The sequence below is a fragment of the Chiloscyllium plagiosum genome, unplaced genomic scaffold (assembly GCF_037043375.1).
Source record: "Chiloscyllium plagiosum isolate Xiang-an unplaced genomic scaffold, Cpla_swu_hap1 HiC_scaffold_47, whole genome shotgun sequence".
NCBI classification, from domain to species: domain Eukaryota; kingdom Metazoa; phylum Chordata; class Chondrichthyes; order Orectolobiformes; family Hemiscylliidae; genus Chiloscyllium; species Chiloscyllium plagiosum.
Window position 1 is genome coordinate 44,563,354 of NW_028270185.1, and position 4,299 is coordinate 44,567,652.

At 41.2% G+C, this 4,299-nt stretch overlaps 1 non-coding gene across 1 annotated transcript; it reads left to right on the plus strand.

The window, feature by feature from the left end:
- Positions 1–3,812: 3,812 nt before the first annotated feature.
- On the plus strand, positions 3,813–3,894 carry trnas-gcu (transfer RNA serine (anticodon GCU)). Its single transcript has one exon. It is a non-coding gene; the product is annotated as a tRNA-Ser (tRNA).
- The last annotated feature ends 405 nt before the right edge of the window (positions 3,895–4,299 follow it).

A 4,299-nucleotide genomic window follows, 5' to 3' on the forward strand; every position in this document is an offset into this window, starting at 1 on the left:
ACCTTCACTGTCGCTCCGTCACCACCAGACGCCTGAAGGAAGAACGCCACATCTTCTGCCTCGGAACACTTCAGCCCCAGAGCATCAATGTGTATTTCAACAATTTCCTAATTTCCCCTTCCCCCACCTCACCCCAGTCCCAAACTTCCAGCTCAGCACTGTCCCCGTGACTTGTCCTGTCTTGTCCTACCTGCCTATCTTATTTTCCACCTATCCACTCCACCCTCCCCGTTCCCCCGACCTATCACCTTCATCTCCTCCCCCCTCCCAATTGTACTCTATACTACTTTCTCCCAATCCCCACCCTCCTCTAGCTTATCTCTCCACTCTTCAGGCTCTCTGCCTTTATTCCTGATGAAGAGCTTTTGTCCGAAACGTCGATTTAACTGCTCCTTGGATGCTGCTTGAACTGCTGTGCTCTTCCATCACGAATCCACTTTCAGATCCATTGGTCTGTCCCTCCACAGATCTGTCCGAAATACTGAACTTTTCCAGCAACTTCTGTATTTGTTTGATTTTCAACATCGGCGATTCTTTCGTTTTTTTTCTTATTTTCTACCAATATGATTTGGCTAAAGATAATGTTGAATATTTTGAATTTGACTGCGATAGAATAGCCAGATTTCAAAAGCCCGCTACTGCTACTTGGTTCACGTGACCAATGCCTTTCCACTAGATCACTGCGCCCTACAGCTGCACTGCAGATAAATTTAAAAAATTATGATATTCTCTCGGTTTGGTAATCAGGAGCGAGATTGTTTGAATTGTTGAAAAGGTAAGATATGCTGATAAATACAGTATATTAAGTGGGGAACCATAAGGGAAAGAGAGAACAGTAAAAGATAGTGTTCTGGCAAAATTTAAATTGTCATTGCACACGATTCAGAAAATGCTGGAATTCACAAACATACCATAATGTGGAATGTACGTTTCAGGACAAGCAAAGCAAGCAGATTGCAAAATCTTAGTCTGAAAGTTTTGCAACGTCAGTTTTAGTTTAGATGAATGCACGCATGGGTTTCAGTGCTGTAATGATCTCATAATCTGTAGAAGGAAATCCTTGCCTTCGAGGATACGTGTGGAATGTTCACTGATTCATCCCAGTAATGGCAGGACTGTCCTCTGGAAGCATATGAGTACAATTATTCAATGCTCCATGGAGTTTCGAATAAGAGGTGAAGGGCATGTCTACATTCACAAATTAATCATTCAGTGGAACTCAATACAAGGACACATGAAGTGATAAACAAAGTGGGCAAGAACACGGAAATATGATACACAATAGCTACGACAATTTCTATGTGCAAATTGTTGATTTCAGACCCACGGTGGCTTTTGGTAATGATATTTACTGTCCAGAACCAGTCTGCACTGGAATGACTCGAGCCCTACTGTGATGTATTTGAACTTCAGTTACCTTTAGAAATAGCTGGCACTCACTCAGATCATGGAGATTTAGAGAAATCAAATTTAAAGCAAATAGTTCATCTTGAAACTGTGAAATCTTTAGGTCACCGTCAGTGGGAGCCTTGTGTGTAATCCTTGTCCTTATTCTCCAACAAAGACATGTGAAGAGGTTAGGAAGGGCACAGACACTGCTTACCGAATAGCCAGATATTAGGAAGCCCAGGGATGGGGTTTACTGAGACATAAAAACATCAGAAAGGATATAAATGATTTCATTCGCATTATGGACAGAATGAAGGAGTTTATTCACGACATGTGGAAATGCTGGACCAGAAACACTCAAGTTTAAAAGTAAACAAAAGAGATTTTCTCATAACGTGTGGTTTGAAGTGACTAAATTCGGGACATTCCGTCTTTCAAGTGAATCAACGACTTTAGTTGGAGCTTCAAAACCATTAGTGAATGATTGAGAAAAGATTGGATGAGAGTTTCTTCCACTCAATAAAGTCGCTGAATTCCTGAATGACTTTCTGGAAATAAAACGTAGATTTATGATTTCATCGTGTTTTAAAAATACACGAACAAACATACAAGGAGGAATTTACCATTGAAAGAAAGGAAAAGTGTGGGTGTGGATTAATTTCGATTTGATTGTTTTCAGACACAAAGACATTTCATGAACACGTTCAGCTGAAGAAAATTGAGTATAAAAAGTTTCTGGATTTGAAAGATATAGCGTATTATTCAAGGTGAAGCATTGTAAATGGGGCTGATGTCTTAAAATAACTGCAGACAGAAGTTACATCCTAATGAGTGGCAATTGAATCGTCACTTGGAGACGCAACACCTACTTTAAAGATTTGACCACATTCAAATGAAGTTAGGTGTATTTCACGCTTTCTTATATCCACCACCAAGTCTACTCTGTCTTTTTTGTATTTTTAACCCTCTGTACTGCTCTGCAGCACACCATTCCAGCTGAAAGATGCTCAGACTAAAAGTGAGTACAATATTCCGACGGCCCCATGCGATCAGTATTTTTTTTATTATTACATTGCGGGTTTGCAACAAACTACATAACATGAAAACAGATCAACATCTACTTTCCCAGAATTTACCGCAGTGCAAATGGGAAACTTTATCCGTCTGCCGAAAAATCACCTTCGGCTCTCCCTCCACACATGATTCTTCACGTTTTAAGTATTCGCAGTATGTTTGTTGATCAAGGTGTCATTATCCTGAAAAGGTCGTTTCTGAATCCACAAAAACTGGTACTTTCCCATTAACGTGACATTGCTCAATATCACCTTCTACCCGTACCCCTCAACACGTCAAATTGAAGCTGCTCCATGTGAGGCTCAAACCTAAAACTTCGGCAGAGCACAGCCCACTATACTGGCACAGAGATACCGTACACTGGTCACCTGCAGCACTGGAGCAACATATTATTGCTTACCTCCACATTCCTGGTTGTACATTAACGGTTGGGAAACCGAGTTTCTCTGATTCCGTGTTTGGTCACTGCGATTATACGATCATCCTCACCAGTGGTTCTGACCCCGTGTGAGGCAAGTGGTGAGCTACTCATTGCAAAGATGTAAAAATGTGCAACTGCAACTTTTGCCTTCACTAATCCATGAGCCTTTTATTTTGTTTTTCATCTGTAGAAATTTTAAAACCTTCATCTTGAACAGACTCAATAACAGATCTCCATTGTGTCTCTGGCATCAAATTCCAAAATGTAAACCCCTTCTGAATTCTTCCACCGCAGTCCACTGTTTGGGAAGTTTTCCTGTTCAGGGGAATGCACTTGCCAGTGTGTCAAATGCTGCTCCCAGCATTCGCTCTGGCACTGCACTCAATTTCCTTCTGACACTTGCTCACTGCGTTGCTGTGATCATACAGTGACTTGGTGTCACACAGCCAGGGAAATGATACAGATCAAGGTTTTTGCATTGTTGAATTCAATTGTCAGTTTAGCCTTATTTAAGATTTCAAATTTGCCTGTCCTGTACACAAGTGCGTGTCAAAAATATCTGAGTGGAAGAAAGGTGTTCTGAATAATGACATTGAGCACTATGCACTCTCCTCCAGTCTGGAAAACAATTCCTCACAGACAACTTTACACCTCCTGCTGTCACGGGCACTTCAGTCCGTTGGCTTCAAATCTTCACAGATTTCAACAGACATTGTTACATCGTCATTTCTTCATTTTTGTTCAGATCACTGTGAGCAGAGTGTCACAGTGGGAGTCTGTTTGCCCCACAACTCAGAGGTAAGACGATACTATTGGAACCGTCCTGTACTATTTATCATTTCACCAAAACCATGTAGAAATATCTGCTGCTCAGCATAATTTACGCAATTCATTTATTCATAAGGTCAAATGTGCTCGCGATTTATGTGACGAGGTGGCCGAGAGGTTAAGGTGATGGACTGCTAATCCATTGTGTTCTGCACGCGTGGGTTCGAATCCCACTCTCGTCGTTGTTGTCAGCGATTTTCAATTGTGCTATCTTTGGATGATCACAGCTGTCCAATGGTCTGTTTATATGCATCGACGCTATAATAAAATCTCAAAGAATAATTTGAGTCTGTTGCCTAAACTGCATTGAAATGTAGATTGAATTGGGACAATGAACAGGAACGCGATTGTCTTTTACAAGTCAAGTTGCTGTGAACTTTTATCGTATGAAAGAGATCCATGAGAACCAAATAACGAGAGATGCGAAGTGCATGTTGATGCATACGATTCTTAATGAGTGTTTTGTCAGATGAAATTTGTAGCAGTTGGGGAGAAGTGATTCGTCTTGGTGAAAAGAGCACAGAGAGATAGTACGAAACAATGGAGGTATTTCAAAAGTGGCAGGGGCTGGGTGTAGGGGCACCCGA